The sequence below is a fragment of the Dendrobium catenatum genome, unplaced genomic scaffold, assembly GCF_001605985.2.
Source record: "Dendrobium catenatum unplaced genomic scaffold, ASM160598v2 fragScaff_scaffold_840, whole genome shotgun sequence".
Classification (NCBI taxonomy): domain Eukaryota; kingdom Viridiplantae; phylum Streptophyta; class Magnoliopsida; order Asparagales; family Orchidaceae; genus Dendrobium; species Dendrobium catenatum.
The window spans coordinates 3,688-28,130 of record NW_021319302.1 but is presented as its reverse complement, the minus strand read 5'-3'; the positions used below and the strand labels follow the sequence as shown (position 1 = coordinate 28,130).

General features: G+C 35.1%; 1 long non-coding RNA gene across 1 annotated transcript; it reads right to left on the bottom strand.

Moving 5' to 3' along the window:
- Positions 1-21,752: 21,752 nt before the first annotated feature.
- On the bottom strand, positions 21,753-22,325 carry LOC110092951. The gene is made up of 2 exons (XR_002302649.2): positions 22,225-22,325; positions 21,753-22,147 (listed from the first exon to the last, which is right to left on the bottom strand). It is a non-coding gene; the product is annotated as an uncharacterized LOC110092951 (long non-coding RNA).
- Positions 22,326-24,443: the final 2,118 nt, after the last annotated feature.

Sequence of the window (24,443 nt, the reverse complement as noted above, 5' to 3'; positions counted from 1 at the left end):
AAGTATTCAAGGTTCTCTGCCTCACCAATCGATACAAAGAATTTGTAAGGGCTTCTCCACCTTATTGTGGGAGAAAAATGAGATTCACTTCTATTTAGTGCAATACTTGAAGAGGGAGTCTCCAAGGAGTGGATGTAGGTCAGGTTGACCAAGCCTCTATAAATTTTGGTGTGTTTTTTATATTTATTTTTTTCACATTTTAATTACTGCACTATTCAATAATTTGATATGTATTTGAAATATCTGATTTTTATTATTATAAAATTAGTTCTACTTCAACATCAAGGGGATTTAACTTTTTATTTGTTAAGTAAATATTTTAAAATAACCAATTCACCTCCCTCTTGGTTAGCCTCAGAACTAGTTCTTTAAGGTTTAACAACTCTCCCAAACTTTTATGTGGTATCAGAGTGGGATTCATAAATTAAGTTCTAGAAAACTTTTGAAAAAAGATCAATGGTTAACTTTGGAAATATAAGCACCACGGAAGGGTATTCAATTACTAGACCACCTCTTTTTTATTCATTTTAATTTTTATAAAACTTGCATGTCCATATTTTTACAATCAATTAATTATTGTATATCGATTCTAGTTCAGGATGGTTATTATGCACCCTCTAGATTATAATGGTATTAAAATTGAAATTCTTTTTTCTAAAAGGACTACTGATGATAAATATTTAACACAACTGAATGCCAAATGTCTAAATTATTTTTTTCATGCATTAAAATATAATGATTATATGCGTGTTTTAACTTATTCAACTGGTAAATAAAATAGGGACAAACTTTGTATTACTTTTGAAGGAAGAAAGAAAGTTAAATAATACAGGATGAACATTCTTCTTCATGATTCTAAACTCTTTCGTATGAAATATAGAGAATCAATTTCTAAAATGTATACTAGGTTTACGTAGATTGTTACATCCCTACAAGCCTTAGGAAAAGAGCTTACAAATTATGAGCTAGTTAATAAAATTATTCATTTCTTACCTTCTTCCTATGATGAAAAATAACTGACATTATTGAATCTAAAGATCTAAATGTTTATTCCATTGATAACTTACTTGGGTCACTCATTACTTACGAGAAAGAAGTGAGTCAAAGGTAGCTTGATACATGTGAGAAGAAAAAAGAGAAAATTGTAGCCTTAAAGGCTAATGAGTTTGACAATGACTCCTCTGAACTTGAAGATGATGCCATTACACGGATGACTAGGCAATTTAAAAAAAAAGCATAAATGTCGTCAGTAATGGAATAAAGGTAAGAATAATAAGAATTTTAAAATTTGTTATGATGTTATATGTTTTGAATCCAGGAAGCCAGGACACCTAAAGTATGATTTCTTAACTCTTAAAGCTCACCAAAGCAAGGATAAGAGTGATGAAAAAGCTAAATTCAAGAAGTGAAAGTAATTGATTTAGAAGGCTTTCTAAGTAGTATGCTTCAGATTCATCTGAAATTAAAGCTAAGGAGAAGGCAACTAACTTGTGCTTAATGGGGAATGATCATCTTGATCATTTTGATTAAGAGAAGGTATGTAATCTTACCTATGATAAAATATTTAATATTTTTGAAAAAAATATATTGCATATAGGAAGCTTAAAAAGTCAGATGCCAGTCTTAAATCTGATTTTTTTATTCTGCAAAAAGAGCATAAATGGTTAAAAAAAGTTCATTCCACTCTGGATAGTAATCACATGGCTTTGTTAGAAGAATTTTTCATTTTAAACATGAAGAATTTTGAATTAATTGAGCTATATGAACCCTTAAAAATATCATATGTTGAATTAGAAGCTGTATACAAGAAATTAGAAACTCTTGCATCTGAATTAAATAATAGGGAGCATGCATTGAAAGTAGAAAATTTAATTCTTAAAGTGCAAACCAATTTTTATAAATTAAATTAAATACTTTTAAAAAAATAAAAAATCACATTCAATTAAAGAGTTTTATAATCTATCACATCAGAATGCATGACTAAAACCTACAAAATAGCACCATAACTTAAATAGATTAGTAAATCATTTTTCTGGTGTTAGATGTTTTTCTTGTGGCATACTAGGACATATTTCCTACACTTACATCATTCACTTTAGAACACATTTGGTGTGGAGACCAAAAGTTCAAAATTCATACTATAGTATGCATACATTTCATTCTTCATTCCATAAGATGGGAGCCAAATATGTTTGGGTTTTCAAATATAACATCTAATAATTTTATAGGGGCGCTCTCATAAAAGGCATCGTGAGAGCATGTGATACCTAGATAATGGATGTTCAAGGTAAATGACTAGAGATACAGATTAATTTATTTCACTAAAGGTCAGGGCAGGAGGCAAGGTAACAATTGGAGATAACACCACTATGAGAGTTGTTAGATCAGGTATAGTTCATAACTCCAAGAATTTCATTATTGAAAATGTTTTACTGGAAGTTGTTTTAAAACATAACCTACTTAGCATAAGCTAGCATTGTAATAAAGGATTTAGCATTAAGTTTTTGTCTACCAGCTACATTATGAAAGTGCTCTGTTGGCACTTGAAAGTTTGTTAGGGATGTTAATCCCTTATGAACTAGTCCCAAGGCTAACCAAGAGAGAGGTGAATTGGCATTTTAAAAAAAATCTTTCACAATAAAAAACACAAACCAAGATTCACCATAGAAATCAAAGTGCCTAAATTAAATGTTGAAATAATAAAGGAAAGAACACACCAGATTTATAGTGGTTTGATCAAACCTTGACCTATGTCCACTCCTCGGAGGCACCCTCCGAGCATTTCACTAAACTCAGTATCTCTCCTTTATCCCCCACAGTTAGGCGGAGAAGCCCTTACAAAATTACTTCCACCTTCCCCGGTGCGACGGAGTAGCTGGGTCTTTTGACACCAAGGAGATCTTCTTCTTTCCAGAACATCCCTCAAGAAAAGCTTTGAATCCAATGGTACTAAGGTGCAAGCTCGTCTGAGCAACCGTGTGGAATCCCCCTCCACACTCCCTTGAAATTCCCTCCAAGGATCTTCTACCTCTCTCAAACTCTACCCTTTTGTCTCTCCTTTTCAAGCTTTCTCTTCAAGTTCCCTCCAAAAGAAAGAAGCTACAATGGCTTCCAAAGAAACTTACTAAGTGCCTTGTCAAAGCTTAAATAAAAGAGCTCAAAATGAGCTCATTAATTACAACTTTCCGAGTTTATTGTCTAGGTCGATATATATATATCGTCCTGGCTGATTAGTATAAACTAAGCCCAATCAGCTAGGATGATTTGGGACGATCAGAAGAAATTTATTCATATCATCCAAGACGATAATATATCGTCCTGGTCGATCAGTATAAATCGTGTAATATCATCCTGAACATCGTCCTGAATAAGAGCTATCTGAAGTTCAATTGTCCAGTGGATCGTCCTGTCTGATCTTGTGATTGTCCAGGATGATGTGATCGTGTAATCAAATCTTAATTATATTCCTTAAATACCAGATTAATTTAAGAAAATTTGTGCTAGATCGGCCAAGCCGATGCCCAAGATGATGCCCGAGATAATGTTAAAAAATAAGTAATACATAAATAGATATGGCGGCTGATTCTTTCTGATTTGAGCCTATCATCCTGGCTGATACAAAATTATTCAAGGCGATATGCCTAATGATAACTGCCTTAATAAGGATGGCCTGATTAGGGTTTTTATTTTAGAATCGATCATCCAAGCCGATATAAATATTGTCCCAGACGATATTACCAAAAATAATAAACTCTAAGTGTTGAAACTTGTTCAATATGAATTAGGTTGTTAAACCTAAGCTTATGTCCTAGCGGCTAACCAAGAGGGGGGTGAATTGGTAATTAAAAAATTTTACCCTCTTTTAAAATTTTATATCAAAAATTTATTTTAATGAATTTTGTAGAAAAAGATTTTTCAACCACAAGTTAAACAGTAAAAAAAGGCAGCGAAAAATAAAAACACACAAGATTTATAGTGGTTCAGTCAAACACGACCTACATCCACTCCCCGGAGGCACACTCCGAGTATTACACTAATACCACTAGTGACTCTCCTTTTGCACCGATAACAAAGCGGAGAAGCCATTACAAAACTCTCTTCCATGGGACTGCACAAATGGACCCATGGTTCGGTCAAGCCTTAGATCTCCTCAAAATCAAAGATTGTCTCACATCCTCAAAAAATTATCTTGATCAGAAATGAATCTCAAAGAAAAATTAAGTTGCAAACTTCCAAAATTAAAATTGGGACTATCTAAACACTAATTTCAGCAAAATTATAGTTGAACTTAATGTCTTAAAATACAAACCCAACGACACCAAATTCGACTCAATTCGAGCCTAAATGGGTCCAAATCAAGGACCCAAAGCGATGTTGGAAGATTTAAACCACAATTTAGATTATCAAACAGTATCCAAACATGACATACTTATAGTCTAATCGAGAGTCTCAATCAGCCAAATCAAACGAGCCCAAGATCGTAAAATTCCAACATCATTAAGACCTTTAATTGCCTAGCAAGTGGTTCATGAACAAGGGATTCAACATCATCCATCCATCCAAACTACTCCCGATTTACCATTGTCCTCCTCCTATTTACAGGCCATGCCACTCTAGGATATCTATAAATAGGCCCCTCTTTCCTCTTGAAAAGGGACCCCTAATCCTAAGGAGGAAAAAGAGATATTAGAGATCGCTCTTGCCTCCTTACCTCCTCGACCACCACCAGAGTTCCACTGGACCACCACCTGACGCCCTGAGCTCCACCAGACCACCACCTAATGTCCGTAGTTCCGCGGGACCATCACCTGACACCCTGAGCTCCATTGGATAACCACCTAATGAACGAAGTTTTGCAGGACCACCAACTGATGTCGTAAGTTCTGTTAGACCACCACATGATGCCCTAAGCTCAACAGGACCACCACTTGACTCCAAGAGTTCCACTAGACGACCAATTAACACCTGGAGTTCCACGAGACCAACACATAAAGTCCTAAGCTCCATAAGACCACCACTTAATGCTTGGAGTTTTACAAGACCACCGCCTGATGCCTAGAGTTCTACCAGACCATCTCCTAATGCCCGGAGTTCTCTATGGCCATCACTTGATGCCTGAAGTTTTGTCGTACCAACATTAGACTACCAACTAACACCTAAATTTCTAAGTAACTCCAAACTTCTAACAGACCACCAAGTGACCCCATATTTTCCTCCCAATTTATCACTAGATTTCAACCATACGGTTGGCATTTGTAATCTGATTGTCCTTAGGGACTAGTTAGCCCACTATAATCTACTTGAATTCTAGTGGAATCTTTTTTAACTGGGCTAGACCCCATGTTTTTTCCCCATTACATGGTTTTCCATGTAAAAATCTTAAGTTCTATGTGTGTGAGTTGGATATTCGTACAATACTAAAATGTAGGATTATAACTCAATTGCTGTGTATATTCTAGCTTGCAATAATAATAATCTCTATAACTTATTCACATTCTTCATCTTTATTGCATCTCTGTGCATGTCATACATTCTTCTTCATATGTCTATGATTAGTTTATCTAGCTACTTCATATTGCCTATAAGCCAAGTATTATATATATCCTTTTTTTTCCTTTTTAGACTTCCATCTCCAAATAGCACAACCTTGTGTTATTGGCTTTCCCTTTAGCTATTATTTTAATGATCTTGAGTTCATGTTATTATATGCATATTTTTTTTTAATTTTTATGAAAATTAAAAAAAAAACACTTAGAAAGTTACAAAATTTTAAAAAAAATTCCATGCTTAAGAGGTTTTTCTCCCCTCATTAAGAGAGTGGTACCAAAATGCCTACTGGATGGTGTTAGGGTTTGATCTACTCCTGTGTGACTCTTTGCTCTCCCGCGCCTCCTTGCAGCCCTTTCACCTCCCTGGGGTGGACTCTGATTTGGATGTCCTCCTTAAGTTTTCCTCCACTAAACCCTCATCCTCTTTTATTTTGGACTAGTAGATCCTCTTGGCTTCTCAAGACCAAGCCTCCAATAAGTTCACCTCCTCGCTTTTGCATGTTCCCACCGAAAATGCCACGGTTCATTTTACATAAGCTCAGTTTAAAGTTGGAGCTCTTGAGTGGTCTCTTTCCCTAGTCGGTTATTCTATTGGTCGTAGACCCTACTATGAATCCCTCCTCTCCACCATCAAACGTATCTGGTCTCTTAAGGGATCTCTCTCCCTCTTAACACTTGATGACGGTTTCTTCCTCCTCAAGTTTACGGTAGCAGAGGACTATGAAATGGTATGGTCAGTTTGGCCTTTGTTCTTCTTTGTCAAGCCTTTCATCTTTCAGAAATGGACTCCGTATTTCATTTCAATTCACGAAGAGTTCCCCAACATCCCAATCTGGATCAAGATTAAAAACCTACCTCTTTCCTGCTGGACACCAGAAGGGATCTCCAAATATCAAGTTGCATAGGAATGCCTTTGGCAATTAAAGCTTTAACTATGGAAAAAATAAGGCTCACCTTTGCCAGAGTTTGTGTTCAGGTGAATGCTTCCTCACCCTTACCTGATGAAATTTACATTTCTATCGATGGTAAGATCTCTCTGCTTATTGTTCTTTATGACTGGAAGCCCATTCCTTGTACACATTGTGGATCCATCACTCATCCTTCCACTACCTACCCCAAAAATCCCACTCCACTTGCTCAACTACATACCCGTCCCCGTGGCCATAACACCAGTCGCAAACCCTTCTTTACTCTTTCGGCCTGCCTTTTGATCCCAAAACCACATTTCCCTTCTACCTCACATACCAATCCCTCTCCTCAGGATTATCCTCCTCCACCACCTTATCAACCTCCTCTAACCTCTAGCCATACCATTATCCCAAATCTTAATTCCCCTTCTATTGATTTACCTCCCTCCTCTTCGGACTTTATATCTGAGAATCTCCCACCTACTTCTTATAACCCTTTTCCCCAAAGTTCTATCCTAACAACCAAAAACCCATTTTCTGCCATTTCTGACCAACATGAAAGCCCAATCTCCTCCTCTAATAAACCTTATGACCTGGAAACCATGAACACCATTAATACTTGTAATGAACAAACTGAAAATAAGCATGCTTAGGATTTGATTTCATGTCAGCAGATTTTGGGGCAGATGGACTTGATTTCAAGTTAGTAGAATTTAGAGCAGAATAACTCGTCACATACAAAAACTCAATCCTTGAGTAGTAAATCTATAAGAGCTAAATATGCCACAAAGGCATCCACCACTACCTCTAAATCCCAATGACCCTTACCCTTATGGGAGTTTGGAATGTGTGTGGGTTTAATAACTTAGACAAGGTGCTGTGTTGTAACTAGTTTCTTAGCAAACATATTTTGGATCTAATGTTCTTATTAGAAGCCAAAATCTCCCTGCACTCTACTGCTGACTCCTGGTTCATCAGCACTCACTCTATTTAAAGAAGTCACCTATGATAATTTTGCTTACTCTAGCCCTGACAGAATCTAGATCAAATGGAACACTAAAAGATCAAACTTCTAGCCTTTATTTACCACTAGCCAAATAATTCATGGTATGGTTTATTCGGGCAACTCTATCTCTTGCTGTGTTTTTGTTGTCTATGCCTCTAACTCTTTGGAAGAAAGGCAACTGCTCTATAAGCATATGACAGATTTGGCAAGCAACATCTTCATTTAATGGATTATTCTTGGGGACTTAAGTTGTTGTAGGTTTCCCCATGAAAAAGATGGGGGAATAACTCTTTCTCATAGCAGGCTTGTGGATTTCAATAATTTTATTTTTAACACAAGTGTTCATGAATTATCTTTAATGGGACACTACTTTACATGGTACAACAAGCATACCGATAACCCCATTCATATCAAATTAGAAAGAGTGCTAGTTAATGATGAGTGTCTTGCTACTTACCCCAACTCTTTCTACATGGTTGGTGATCCTCTAATTTCAAACCATTCGCCTATTACTGTAATATCTCAGAAGGCTTCTGCCAAAAAACACAGATTTCTCTATAAGAACTATTGGTCCAACTTGCCAGAATTTTGGGACTGTTTCATTAATGCTTTCTTTCTTCATACTCACAAAAGTCCGAACTACTCATTTTACACCAACCTCAAGACCTTTAAAAGTAGTATCAATTTAGAAATTGGGTCTCATCCAATCTGCTCAAATAAGAGATTGAGAATTTCACAAATGCACAAAATTTATATTTGTCCTAAATTCAACATCACCCTTTGGACTCTGATTTAAATGAAGCTTTAAAAGAAATAAATGTCAAGCTTGCAAACAAGAACTCTTGTTGCTGTAATTGGATTTCCCAAAGAGGTAAAGAACATTGGCTATCTAGTGGGGAGGATGATCTAAAACTTCTTTAATCTAGAATTAATGCTAGACATAATATAAATCTTATCAAATGCATTAGCACCACTGATGGTGTTTTCACTGATCCTCAAGAAATTTATGATGCTACTATATAACACTTTAAGAAGCTTTTTAATTCCTCAAATACCCAATCCCTACTGGTGGAAAATTCCTCTTAATCTTCAATCTTCTTTGATCAAGCCTGCAATTGTGAGGAAATTAAGGCAATTATCTTCTCTTCTTTCTCTTCTGCTGCTCATGCTCTAGATGGCTTCACATTTGATTTCTATAAAACTACTTGGAACATTATTGGTAAGCACACTATGATGTGGTGATATCCTAGTTTTCTAAAGCTTCTCTTCCCAAGCAGGCAAAAGTTATCGCCATTGCTTTACTTCTTAAAAGACCACATGCTAAAACCATCTCAGATTATAGTCCTATTTCCTTATGTAATACATTTTATAAAATTATTACTAAAATCCTTGCTAATACGATGAGGAAATTATGCCTTTTATTATTCATCCTAGTCAAACTGGGTTTATTCAGAATAAATCAATCTCGGATAATTTTTTTCTTGCTTCTGAGATTCTTGGGGACTTCAACTTAAAAGCAAGAGATAAACTCTTTTGAGCAAAATTTAACATCCACAAAGTTTTTGACACCGTCTCCAGGGAATTCCTCCTTAATTGTCTGCTTCAAAAATGTTTCCCTATAACTTTTATCAATTGGATTACAGGTTGTATTAATGATGCCTATTTTCCTATCTCTATTAATGGAGCTTTGGAAGGTTTCTTTAACTCATCTTCAGGCCTTAGACAGGGATGTCCTCTATACCCCTATCTGTTTAGTATTGTTATAGATGGGCTCTCTTCATCTTTTGAGGAAGCAACTTCTAACAATATCTTCAATGGGCTCTTCATAGATAACATCCCCATCTCACATCTTTTATATGCTGTTGATTTATTGGTTTTTGGGAAAGCAACCATTCAGAATGCTCATGCCCTTAAGAATTTGCTATCATGTTTTGGCTCCTACTCGGTTCTGTATGTTAATTAAGAGAAAATCATAAATCTTTTCACTAAAAAAGTTTTGGAGGAGGGTAATATCAGCAATATTCTCAATGTTCCCATTTCTCATAACACCATTAAATATTTAGGCCTCCTGATTTTTACAAGGAAGCTACATATTTCTAATTTTCAGCCTTTGATGCAAAAGTTATATTGTTACTTGAATGGTTGGATGGCAAAAACCCTTTCTTTTGTGGGGAGAATCCAATTCTTAAAATTTACTATTTGTAATACTTTGGCTTATTGGATTACAAGAGAAATTATTCCCAAAGCTGCTACAAAATCATTAATAGAATCTGCTCTAGGTTCTTATTTTATGGGGACAACAACGAGAAGAAGTTTCACATGGTCTCCTGGAAGGAGACCTTCAGTCCGAAACCATTTGGTGGTCTTGGAATTCCAAGTATTGTCTCCATTTATCATGCTTTTAGTTGCTCATTAATTTAGAGGTTTTTCAACTCTGACTGCATTTTAGCAAGTTGGTGGAGGGCTAAATATATATATATATTTGGAATAGAAACACTGGCTGGTGCTCTAGTCACTAGAAATTGCTTTGTGATGTAGCTAAGAAAATTTATAATTCCATTAGGTTCAAAATTCATGTACCTCTACCCTTTCTCTCTTGTGGGATCCATGGTGCAAAGGCAAGTCGGTAATGGATTTTCTTACCAAAACTTCTCTAGTGCACATTAGCCATAATTTTTCTTAGCAACAGATTTTCCACTTTATTTCAGATGATCACTGGAACCTCCCTTCCTCTTTACCTCCTTCTATTATTGTTGCATCTCTTTTTCCAAATTTCTGCAGATAATGAGTTTTGTCTTTGAAAAGGCTCTGATAAGCCTGTTTTCAAAAACTTTATTTTGCATTTTTATGAAGATACTCCTAAAGTTCATTGGCACAATTTTATTTGGCATAAACATTATGCAATTCGGTTTTCTGCTATTGCTTAGTTGTCCTTCAAGCGCAGTTTAAAAACTGTTGATTTACTGGATCTGAGAGGTATCCCGGTGGGTCCAATGTGTATTCTTTGCTCCTCTGCTCTAGAAACCCACTCTCACCTACTTTTTGAATGCGACCTCACTTATGCAATCTTACAAAAAGTTTTCCCGCAACCGAATTACTTGCTTTTGAGACCGATTCTGAATCAATCTCTCATATTGAAGATATGGAACTCTGCAGACAAATGAAATATTTTTACATCCTTATGACCTATGCTGTTATTTATTTTATATGGACTGAAAATAATGACATATTATTTTGCAACTCCTATGAAAATTACATGAAGATTGTGAACAAAATAAAGAGGACGGTGATCTTTAAAAGTTCAAAATGGAAGAGTTTTCATTTATTTCAACATTTGATTCTAAATTTTCATGGTATATTGCCACGGTCCTCTCTACAGCTTATCAATTTTTGGTATTTTTGCTTGTTGGTTCTCTCTAGTATAGTTTCTATGATGCTCTTCGGAAGGTCCTTTTGGATGGACAACCAGGATATCGTTGTGGTTCCTCTTGCATACCATAGATGTTTTTTGGTTGGACGATGATGTATGCTGGTGTTCACCAGCTTCATTGGCAACCAGAAGTGTACTAGGCCTTGCCTCGTTTGCTAACCTTCTTTCTGTATTTATTTTTCCTTTCTCTTTGGCCTCACAGCTAACGTTTTGTTTTATTAGCGTGTTAGTTGGCAATTTAGTTTTAGATTACCTTTTTTTTTTTTGGGAAAAATTTGGGCTTTGCCCGTATATTAAAAAAAGCTTGAGATTACATGAGAAGACAGGCTCAAAAGAGCCTCAAAAAGTATAAAATGGAAAAACCCACCTTATAACCCCAAACTAAAAAACCAAAAAAGGTTTTATAACAATAGCCTACAAAATAAAAATTGATGCTGCAAATATAATCCCAAAACCACAACCAGAACAGCTCCAGTGTCAACATAGCCTCAAAATTTCTTCTTCATATACTGAATGGGCTAATTGCCTCAAAATTGCCCAAAAAATAGTTGAGCTAAGCTGTGGATTTCAGGAACTGTTGTGGATGGGACTTTTATGCAGGCATGGCTAATTGTTTTTAGCATAGTTCGTCATAGTTTTATCATTCAAGAAAGAATTCTTCTGCATTGAGGCGACAACTCTATGATAAATTCCAAAAGAACCATGCATGGATGTGTTGTCCATTCACTTTATAATTGTCTGCCCTCGTTAAGAAGATTCTTCTCATATCTGTATCAAGTCCTAGAGCTCTTTTGTGGATGCCAATGCTGGTTTCAGATCAATGAAGGCCATCAAATCCTGAAAAGCTGTTGGTAACAAATCAAATCGGTATGCTCTAGGACTTGATTCTGAGAGGACAGGAGAATCAACGTCAAGCCATCACTGCCCTGCTGACTTGATGGGATATCGAAAACGGCAATATTTTGCCAAGTGTTGGATTGCGGAGTTCTTCCACACTGGACAAGTTAACACGTGCTGGTAGAGTTCAACGCATATCTTTGTGTCCCACATTGTTTCTGTGCGCGGACTGTAAAAAAAATGACAAGTGTCTTACTTGGTGTAAAGACCATGTGGAGACCTATAGCGCTCAAGTCGATAGGTAGGTGTATGGCAAGTTTAGCTGTTAAGAGATGTGTGACTTCGATATTTTCAGGCTTTGTTTCTTTATGAAGAAAATGAAAATGAGTGGTACTTATCAGGATGTATTATAAAGTGGTGCTCGGGTACTGAAAGTTTATGGCAAAACTCTGATAAAGTCATCTTTCGTGGCTTCAAAAAACACTATTACGAGCCATCTTTTATTGTTAGCTGGTACAAATTTATTTGCCATAAACATTTTGCTATGAGATTCTCTTCTTTTGTTTTGCTTGTATTTAAAGCGGTTTTAAAACTACAGACCAACTATCTCGTCGTAATATTTCTGTTAATGCTACCTGTAAATTATGTGCAATGGCTCCTGAAACCACTTACATCTCTTTTTTGAGTGTGATTTTTCATTCGGGATACTTCTCCGTCGAATCCCGCAATTTCAAACTCTGTTCCTTAGGCCTTACCTATTCCAGGCTTACAACTTCATTGAAGATAATAATGACAATAGGGATATTCGCTATCTCTACTTTCTTATGATTAATGATGGTATCTATTTCATTTGGCGGGCCCGTAATGACAAATTTTCGGAAATATCATTGATTGCCAAAATATTGTGGCTAGAAAGATTAAAAGGGCTATGCTTTACAAATTGGAGAACTGGAAAAATGCTCAAACTCTTAGGCAACTCCTTGCTTGAGTTGGATTTTTCGTTGCCTTCTTGTGGCTGGTTGGTTTCAATTTTTATGGTTTGTTGCTGCTTTTTCTAGATAGTTCCTGATTGATTGGCATTGGAATTTTATTCTGCTGGTTCTGTTGCTCTACTCCTGGACGGCTTCTTTGGCAACCAGAAGCAATGTCCCTGTCGCCTTGAGAATTTTCGGATGGACGAGTGTTTTTGCTGGACGATGATGACTGCTGCAGTTCCTCCTTCCCCTTGGAGGGTCTATTTGGCAACCCGGGGAATTCTGATTATATCTGATGAATTTTGACGTTCTTCGGTTCTATATGTAGCCAAAGTCTAATGATTTTTGCTGCTCATTTTTTTGCTCTTCTTTTCTTTCCTTGTTGTATTGAGTGGTATAATTTTGGGTTATTTTTCCTTTCTCCTTAAGCTATTTTTTTCTTTTAGCTTTTGTTGGGTTAGAAATTTACTTTTCTTGTAATGTATATATGGGCTTCTGCCCCAAATTTACCAAAAAAAACAAAACAAAAAAAAGTGGAAAAATAGTCTCATATTAACTATGTCAATAAGAGTTAAACTCGGTATTGTATAGAGAAAAGATTATTCAAATAAAAAAGGATTATATTGTGTCTTTGTATCATAGTAGGTTTAGGCTTTGTTTCTTAAATTTTGTTTGGCAGTGTGGTGATAGCATAAGAGTGAATTGATATAGTACCAAAATTACATGAGAGCTCTTCATCTTTATTACATGCATTAAATTCAAGTAAATTCTATGTGTGCAGTGGCACACCAAATAGGAGAGAAGAGGAGGGACTAAATTGGTGGGTTTTTTAAAAACTTTGATTAAAAATATTTAAGAGTTAATTTAGAAAACTTTAACACACGCAAGTCATAATATCTATGGCTAAGATTAATCAATAATAGAACATATATTTTTAATGAATGCAATCAAGTATTTGAAGAAAACCCAACTAATATAATACGAGAAAAAATTATGCTTCTTTTCCTATCTTTTTTTCTTGTTAAATAAAGATGAGCTAATAATTAAGAATTGGGATAACAAAATATTAAAAAAAAAAATTATTTTTATTTAAGATAAAGATGTGATCCAACACTAAATATAAGAGTAACTACTTATAAAAAGTAATAATAAATGATTTTGTTTCTTTGAAGTACTAGTTTAACTTAGGGATAACATCATCAATCAACAAGAATAAGTTTATTTTTGACATTCATCCCATTACAAGAGGGTATCATAGAATAGTAATCATCATCATTACAAATATTGTAAGTAGCATAGTGAAATGAAATGCAAAAAGAAAAGGCAAGCAAGCTAGATTTTTGAAGTGGTTCAGTCTATCATCCTTTGTCTACTCTCCAAGTCTTTTACGTGGGAATTCCACTAAACTCTATCCTTCTGCTCCATGCACCATGCATAGAGAAGCCTCCTTCCTTCAATTCGTATAAAAAAGCACATGCATTTATTTTTTTCCATAAAAAGCACAATTATCCTAGCTCGCCGACTAGTCATCGCATTACAAGGACTTTCAAGGGATCAATAGATCTCTTACAATTAACTAGAAATGCTCTTAAATTAGAACTTTAGACTCCTAACTCAGAGGATCAAGAAAAAAACAGCCAAAGATGCACAAGCTCACATGATTATATTTCTTTTAATGTTAGAATATTAAAATTAAAAAAAAAAAGTAGGAAGAAAAAAAATTCTCTGCAAAACATTTAAGTAATAATTGAAAAGTGAAAATATTAAGTGGCTTTGATTAGAAACCCTAAATAGCTTAAATAAAAAAAAATAAAAATAACAGCTTTAAGTAGCAGAAAGAAAAAAAAAAATTGACGATTATACAGTACTGTCGCATGATCATACAGTACAATTACATTATTCAGATGATTTCATATATATTTCAATCAGATTAGTCAATCATATAGTGTCGTATGATCTTTTCACCAAGATTTGATTTTGAATCAGTGCTTAATTCGGTTAATTTTTTGCGTTATCATATAGTACAATGAGTATCATAAAGACTATTTAGTTCAATTTTTGAATTAACCTGATTAAGATAAGGAGCATATAGTTGTTAAGAAATTGGCGTAAAAGCTGACCCCCTGCTCTCCAAGCAAGAGAAAAGAACAAATAACTAAGAAAATGTGGATTCTAGTATATTGCCAGAAAAAGTTATTACATAGCAGTATATATATTTTTCTTTGCCATGGCCGTCTACCCAGTTGTAACCTCCTAAAAGTATATTTGTACTATATTTCCTTAAACCATAAAGCTGGAATGAAATAATACTATAAGGTGGTAATAATAAACACTTAAGGATAAAATGTGCTGCTGCACATGGGAACTGGGAGCTGGGCTGATCCACATAAGAAATTTACTAATAATTTGATCATATAATATAATTGGTATCATATAGCTAGTATAATTAGTTTAATATATACTTTTAATTTTAAATTTCCTAGTAATCAATATGAATTGGTCTTATATAATGCAAAAAATACATGCACATCATATAGTACAATCACATCATTGTTTAGTGTGATTGCAGCAGATAAAGTTATCATGGTTATCTACTTAAAATAATTAAATCATTTAATATCAATTATGCTTTCGTGTTCTTGTGGACCGTAATGATTAAAACCCCTTGCTTGCATAAACAATGCCTTGGATGAAAATAACAAATAAGTCTAAAAGAACTTGGTACCCTTGCATATTAATAGTGACTTGCGAATAATAAGAATTACATAATAATAAGTTGTCATTGCCCACAGAAGCTTTAAATTATTCAATAGCTTGTGGTAGTAGAGGAGTGTGTCAACGGAAATCCAGGTAGAGATGAAGTTATTATAATTTGTATCAATTGTCGATTGAAGCAAATTGGATATCATCTTGTTTAAAGGATTTCTAAGTTTCAGAAAATTGTATTTCTTGATGGGAATGTATAAAGCACAAGGCTTCCGCCAATCTGTATTCTTCATCTTGAATGAATGAGAGCATCAATTGTAATGCTTCTTGATGAATCATGAAGAGTAGAGAACCTTTCAAGTATGTGTAAACTCGTTTAGAGAAGAAATGGAGAAAGAAAAGTGGCAGAATTTCATTCATTTAACTTCAATTACAGTAATTTTGGGGTATTCTGGATTGGTTGGGAAGTGTTTTTGGACTGGTTGGCTTTACTACAAAAATACATAAAATAAAAATTAGCTATTTATGGAAAAAAAATTGTTTTACCAGTCCTGAGAGCATCTCCAATGGAACGGCAAACAGTTGTTTACCGTTCTTCAGTCGCTCCAACCGAGCGGCAATTCTTTCGCCATTTCATCGCGGATGAAAAGTGCGACGCCAATATTGGCGTTGCACTATTCATCTTCGCCATTTTTTGATCTCTATTGAACTTGCCGAAGAAAAGCGCGAAAGAAGAGAATGATTGTTATGGGGCAAAGTGAAGTTCGATTGAAGATGAATCATGGCATTTTTTAGTTTCACAATATTTTGGAGTGTAAAATAAGATTTTCGGTTGGAGATGCCCTGAATGGGGGTGAATTGCTTGATGTCTGTAGTTGTCAGCTTGTTGCAGCTGTTTGTGGTGATTTATTTGTTTCTTTTCTCTTCGATGATAAACCTTTATATGTGTATTGCTCTCTGAATTGTGTTTTTCAAGTTTTGGATCCAGTTGAATATATTGTTGTTTAGCAAGGCTCCTTAAACAAAATTGCCATAGGATCTGCTTATCAAGTGTGTCTCTTTAGGGTAAAAGGATGTTATAGTTGCACATTAGTTTTTTAATGCATATTTAAAGCTACATTGACACCTATATTTGCCATCGGATCATTTGGAATGAGAAGGATAAGTCATCTGAGCCTTTAAACTCTTCCATAGTCAATTTTGTTGTTCATTTTGTATTGGTCCTTTGTTTCTTTCTATTTTTTATTGAAGTATTATCAAGGTTGATAGACAACAAAAACCTTCTGCAAGTCAGATTTGTCTTATCTGTCAAATATGAATACTGCAAGCAAATAATATTGGAAGTTAAAACAAGACTTGAGCTCATATTATAGCAAAAGTGAAAGCTGTCTATGCCTGCTGAGATTAAAGCCTCTTTGAGTGATATAATGTCTTGCTTTTTTTCAAGCGATTCTTCATTTCCTGTGTTTGGATTGAGTCATGAAAGTTTTTTTTTTATTTTTTCTCCTTTTTCTTAGATTATCATTAGAAGAATCTATTGTTTTTGGAATTTCTGAAAAAAAAAATTTGAACTGATGGAACTGTACTTTTGGATTTTGATTATTTGTTTTCTTAAATCCATTATGAGGTAGTGTACTTTTATTTTGCTGCTGAAAAAACCGATTTTGGCCTGCAATTTTTAGCTAATTCAGTTCCAAAGATGATCTGAGAGTGTATTGATTCAGTTAAGATGATCTGGTACTGTTTTGATTCAGTTCAAAAAATTCAATATTGTAAAATTGAAGTTGTTCCAACGGATGGTGCAAATATTATTGTTTTATCTAGTCATATAACCAAAAATCAATTAAGTGCATTCCTTAATCACATATACCATTTGGTATATCAAAAGAATTCGCGGTGTTTTAGTTCAATCACTTATGCCAAAAGCTCTTAAGATAATGAAGTATTCCTCCAGCTTCATCATGAAACCTGATTTCGTAATAGCCTCTTTAGTGGCAGGTGGAGATTCTGAGCTTTCAATGGGACCATCAGAGATCCTATAATAGAATGTTCTAATAGAAAGAAAATAAAATCAAGTATTCTACATGCAGTGAATATATATATAATACCACGTATATCTAGTATACGATTGCATTTCATTTGCATGGAGCATCCTAACATAAAGTCAATTAGTAGCTTAAATCTTTCTTTATTAAAATTTTAAAAGATTATAGGTGGTGCATGGACTCCAACAATAACAACATCAAGTCTTTATCCCACTATGTGGGTTCGACTACATGTATTCTATTTCTCTATTGTGCACTATTAAGAGTTAAATTCTCATTTAAATCTAATAAGAAAATGATGTTTCTAATATTTTCTAACTAAGTATTTTTAGGTTTATCTATGTTTATTATCATAGGTCAAGCACTACAGGAAAAGCACTCATTACCGGCGGTTATTATAAGCATTCCGGCGGTTTTGTAAAAAACCGGCAGCTTTTCGGCGGTCCAAAAACCACTGGTAAAAACCGTGTAGAAAACTCTTTCCGATGATTTATTCCACCGGCGTCTTTCCGGCGGTTTATACCGTCGGTAGTTTCCGGCAGTCATAACGCCGGTCAACGCCGATTATTTACCGGTGGTATACCGACTAGTGCTGATTATTTACCGGTGGAATACCGACTGTTTAACTGCCGGAAAAAATTCACTTAACACCGGCGGTTTAAGCCACCGGTAATGCGCTGGTAATAAATAATACCGGTAGGCTGACCGACGGTTATTGAATCGTCGCTATTTCCGGCAGCCGTAAATTAAATAATTGTCGGTAAACACCGGCGGTTTGGACTGGCAGTTATATAACCGCAAGTAATTCATGAATTTCCTGTAGTGAAGTCTAATATATCTACTCTTGTAACCGAGTTATTGGAAAGCCGACATTTTATATGTCCAAATTATTTAAGGTAGCTCTCTCTAATCTTATGTGCCATTGAAGCTACCCCAACATTTTCACATATATACTCGACTCCAAACCAAATAAATCAGAATAATGGAGAAGGCACAACTAACACCTTAATTGTGTGGTACATTAGGAAAAAATGATGCAAGTATCCATTTCGATGTATTTTTTTTTTAGCTGGGGGGGGGAGTTGTGGTGGGTCCTAAAACCCAGTTATTGGTTTAAGGGTTAATATCCAAAAAATTGTACAAGATCCTTAAGGGGACCTCCAGCTCTCTACCGCTCGAATGAGCTACAAAAAATAACCCATGAGCTATAGTTTCCCACTAAGCAAAAGTACATGACAACCTCATGACAATCTAGGGAGGCCAGAAGCCATCCCCCAAAAGGAAAAGAAGCAGCGAAATCCTCAGCTCAATCTTTTTCCCCAAAAAAATATCCTTGCACAAAAAGAAGGAAAGTCTCCACGATCAAACCTGCCAAAACGAGTTGGACAGAAACTGATAAAACAAAGTAACATAAACATAATAGCAGTAAACACATAATTTAAGGCATTAAAGAAATAAAACACATCAATCATCTAGAATGAGAGTATTCATGCCAGCCAGTTGTTTCCTCCGAACGAAACGAAATTTCCCTGGAAAAAAAATAACCAGCTAGCATAGAGGCCAACCATTCACAATCATAATCCCACAGAGCATATTGACAGAGTCCCAGAAAAACCAAAGAGGGGAAGTAGGATAATGAAAATGAGTACAAAACTCCTCATAAAAGACAGAACTCGCAACGTAAACCTATATCTAATATTCATTTGCATGGCATGTTAACGTGCAATCAATTTGAAAATCCTTTGTTCATGTATTGCAAACTAAGCCAACTCAAACCTTCTTTTGTAGTTCAAAACGGATCAAACAATTTTCATATTTGAAATAGAAAAAACATGGAGATTGATGTTTTTTTGTTAGTTTATAGCAAAATGATGAAAAGATCTGTTGATGCATTTTATTCATTAGTTGATTTGCATGTTTTTTCCAATCTAAATTAGATCAAAATTGGAAGGAAGTGAAATTTTACAGGCAGTTTATATTAATAAGCAATTTTGATCTTATTCTCTTGTCATGTTGATGATGAGATGACCACATCAAATGAAAATGGTACTTTTACCGCGTGGCTAGATATGATTAATAGCTCGAGATTCACATATATTGGAAGTCAATTTCCCTTTGAATTTTACTTTTTGGATTAATGGTGTTTGTCAGCTGTGTTGATATTGGATATCTTTCTAAATCTTACACTAAATTTCTTTGTTTATATTGGTTTGTGGTTGTGGCAAAATTAATGGTTAAGGCTTATTGGTTTTTTTTTACTTACGTTTGTTGATCTGAGCTTCCTCACCTCTACAATACTTAACTTAATTTTATGCCTCTCTTTTAATGGCCAACATTCTGAGCCATAAATCATTGCAGATCTCATCACCATCTTATAAAATTTTCCTTTAAATTTGATGGGTACTTTATATCACCCAATAGGCTTGATGCATTCCTCCAATTTAATCAACTAGCTTGAATTATACTAATAATATCCCAATCTATTTCGCCATCCTTTTGAACAATAGACTCGATATACCTAAAAGGTGCACTCTTTTATTGACTTGATCACTCAATGTCACAATCTCACAACTATATTTATTCCTACTAAAATTATACTCTATGTATTCTATTTTAAATCTACTCAAACGAAAATCTTTAGATCTAAGATTGACCTCCATAATTCAAGTTTTCTTCCAACTCTATCTCAAATTTTATCGGAAGAAGAATATCTTCAGCAAAAAGGAGATACTAGGGTACATCCTCTTCCAAATGGCTAGTAAGAATATCAATGACTAAAGCAAAAAAATATATGAGTTTAAAGTTGATCTTTGATGTAATCCAACTAAAATAGAAAGATGTTTGGTCAAACCATTTTGTGTTTGGACACAAGCAACAACTCCTTCCTATATATATTTTTAATGATTTGAATATAAACTTTATTAGCTATTTTCTTTTCTAAAACTCTCTAGAGCACTTCTCTTGAAACTTTATTATATGCTTTCTCAAAATTAGTAAATATTAAATGTAGATCATCCTTACTCTCTTTATACTTCACCATCATCGAATCTAACCTCTAATGTATAACATCCATAGTAGGTCTGCCTGACATGAATCCAAATTGATTTTGAGAAATATTATATCACGTTATAACCTATGCTAAATTATACTAACCAATAATTTTAATGTATGACATATTAACTTAATTCTTATATAATTCCCACACTTTTGTGCATAACTTTATTCATAGAAATAAGAACCAACATATTCCTTTTACACTAATCTGACATCTTTTTACTCTTTAAAATAATATTAAAAAATTTAGTAAGCCAAATAATACATTGACCTCCTAAGCATTTTCATACTTTTATTGAAATATCATCAAGTTCCACATTTTTTTAGAGCCTCTCCAACTTCCATTTTATTAAATACGATGGTAAAAATAAGAATCTTTTTTTTTTTGTATTTATGATGTCAAGTTCATTAGAGACAAGCAAATAAACAAAATTGATTTGTTTAACAAGTCAAGTTGAACAATCTTTGAGCTCACCCAGATTTGACTCGTTTACACCCCTACTGGGATCTAGCCAAAGTGAAGCCATTAGTGATTGGTAATCAACCATCCCCATCACTTTTTCCTTGCATATTTTGAATAGGGAAGAATGGCCACCTCTTAAACCACAATATAATGGACTCCAGTTACAATTATTGTGCCCATCCCCAACCCTACTCTAAGCTAGAAGACATAATCCACTATGCACAACCGACCAATAGTAGAAGAGACGACGATAGGTGGTATGAATTAATAGCACATTTACATAAATAGCACTCAAAGGGGCTATTTGGTGGCAGGATTTGAGGCGGATTTGAGCGAAATCCAGCCAAACGGCCTAAAATGCAAAATCAATTCTCACGGCAAACGAAATCCTCCATAGACAAAAAAAATCCGTCGATTCACTCTAAATCCGGGATTTCCAAAATCCTGTATTTTGCAGGATTTACGAAATCCATGATGCTAGAAGAAGAATCTGCTCAGTAAATCCTGCTCTGTAGCCAAACAGTCACATGACATTTAAGAGGATTTATCATGAATGTTACCAAACAGTTTTTAAGATTTCCGAAATCCGAATTTAAAGGATTTACGAAATCCTACTTAAATCAAATCCAAAATGATACCAAAGAGCCCCAAAACATTAACATTATCATAGTTATAGCTAAACTTCTATATTTACATGCATAGCACACAAAACATCAAAATAAAATAAAATAAAATAAGATCATTAATAATAACCCGAAGCATAGTACACGAAACATCAAATAAAATAAAATAAAATAAGATCATTAATAATAACCCGAAGATCATTTATTCTGAAGGAATAAACAGCCACAAAGGATTTCTAAACCAGCTGACAAACACCCATATATATCAGGACCTCCCTGAAATCACACAATCATTAAACTACACGATGAGAACAAATTGAAAAAAATGAACAAGCCATCCCCATAATCATCCAACTAATCTTGCTTTGGAGCATTAAGCTTATCCTTCTCTCCACCATGGAGCTCGTGAACAATTTCCACCGGCCTCTTCTCCGTAATCTCTCCATCCGCCGCAGCCGCCGGCGACCTGTAATCAACCGTCTCAATCACCTTCTCATTCGGCCGCTTTTCTCCACTCTGATCTGCTCCGGCCGCTGCAGTTTTGCTCTCCTCCTGTCGTTCAATCACAAAATTAATCGTCAGTGTTGGGCTTTCAGTCAAATGAGATTTGAATCGTTTGGTCATATTACCTTTGTGGTTGACATTGTTATGTGGAATTTGAAACAGAGAGAGTTACCGAGATCGCAGTTGCAGGCTTTGCGCTTTGTTAGTTAGTGATGATGCGATGAAGATAAGGGGGTAGAAGAATTATATATTAGGATGACAAAAAATGCCTTGTATTTACGTGGTTGCGTTTGCGCGGTAAACGTGGATGGATATGATTGTTTATTGGAGAATTCTTATCTTGCTGTGGCAGCAAGGTGCCCGTGGCAACTATCCGTTGTTCATATTTGATGATTGACACGTGTTAGAGGCTTTTATTTAACTACTTCGATAAATCTAAATCTTCCCAAATTTTTTTCCTAATCAGGAACACAGTTTCAGGGAAATTTGCCTTATGAAATACAAAACAGATGGGAGCTACGGCAATTTTCCTCATCACTGGCAAGTTTTCAGGCCCTCATGTAATGCAAGCCAAGTGCAAGAAGAATACCTCAAAGCAGACGCACCTCAAGTGTAGGAAGAATACTCAGGTAAGGAGTGATGGTTGCACCAGGGTTCCCAATACATAGAGAAATTATAGCCAGAGGAAGGAACATGAAGGGAAATGATACACTTAATCTTGACAGCCACAGAGCAGATAAATTTTCGAAATTTAAAAGCTTTTGAAGCAGGTGGTTTTCAAGGAAAGTAATATTTGTAATTAAACCGATCAACCTGCAAAGAGTTTTGTGAAATCAATCGCCAAATAAGAGAGCATCCTAACCTAAAGTAGAGAGATTGTATGCTAGCTAGGCAAGCCCAAGCTAACAAATTTTTGGGGCAGCAGGTGTTGTCAGGTTATAAGATGAAGTTTTTTCCCTCCATGGTACCATGAAATAAAAATGGGGAACAGAGGCAGCCAATAATTTTGCAGCAAAATTTGAGTATAATTGATCAACCTCTAATTCTGTAAGCAATTGTGTTAAAAATGTAAACCTCAAGAATTGAATTCTCGCTACAAAAGATAAAATTTAATTTTCTAGCCAGCAAGTAGAGTAGAAATCCTACTCAGTAGTGGTTCAAAGTGAGTGGCTGAATTTTTTTTTAATATAGGCAAGCCTAAATATTTAAGCACGGAGTTGGCTTGAGAGATGCCAACAATATGGCAAATGGCAGGGGCAGCAGGGGAGTTAGAAGAGAAGAGGATGGAGCTTTTTGTTTGATTTATATGAAGCCCAGAGGCAGCTGCAAACTTAGTTTAGAGGAAGCATTTTGGGTTGTAGCATTGAAAAGCACAAGCAAGTCATCAGCATGTAATAGGTGACTTATGCTTTTTTCCATTGAAAGAAATACTCGAGAAGGGGTTAGCCTAGTTAGGAGCTTCCAAACAATAAGAAAGATCATCCATCACAATACAAAAGAGTAAGGGGGATAAGGGGTAACCTTACCTCAAACTAGAAGTAGAACAAAAGAAACCTTCAAGAGTCCCATTAATGCATATAAAAAAATACACATTACATGAAAACCTTTCTACTCCAATCTAGAGAACAGAAAGTCATGAGATACAGTGTCAAAAACTTTGGAAACATCAAGCTTAGCACAAAAATAATTCATATTAGTAGTAATATTTAAGTCCCTTGAGAGCTTAGAAGCAAGTGAGATATTATCCGTGGATGTCCTTTTAGAAATGAATCCAGCTTGCCCTTGGTGGATAATGTGAGGCATGATACACTTCTTCTTGTTAGCAAGAATCTTTGTAATTATTTTGTAGAAAACATTGCAAAGGAAGCAAGACAAAAATTTGAGATATTTGTGGCATGAGAGCATTAACAATAGCCTTAGCACATTTAGGGACCTAGGCAGTGTTGAAGAAGTTCTTGATAGAACTATAAACTTGCAGCCCAATGATATCCTAGAGAGTTTATAGAATTGAAATGTAAATTTGTTAGGCCCGAGGGAAGATGAGGAAGGGGCGGCGAAGACCACTACATTTATTTCCTCATTTATGATTGGGCATATCAAAGGATCAATACGATGAGGGGGAATCATGTTGCTAGGTGGAATGTTGGGGGAGAGGGCATGAATAGGTTTAGGGAAGTTGAAAAGGTTATTAAAGAGCTTAATATGATCTATCCAAGGTTGTTTGTCAGAGCCTTTGCTCGATGATGTTAACCAATATTGGATCTGCTAATGATGTAAGACCTATCCGAGGTTGTATGTCGGAGACTATGCTCGACGACGTTAACCTGTGTGGAAGAGGTCGGGA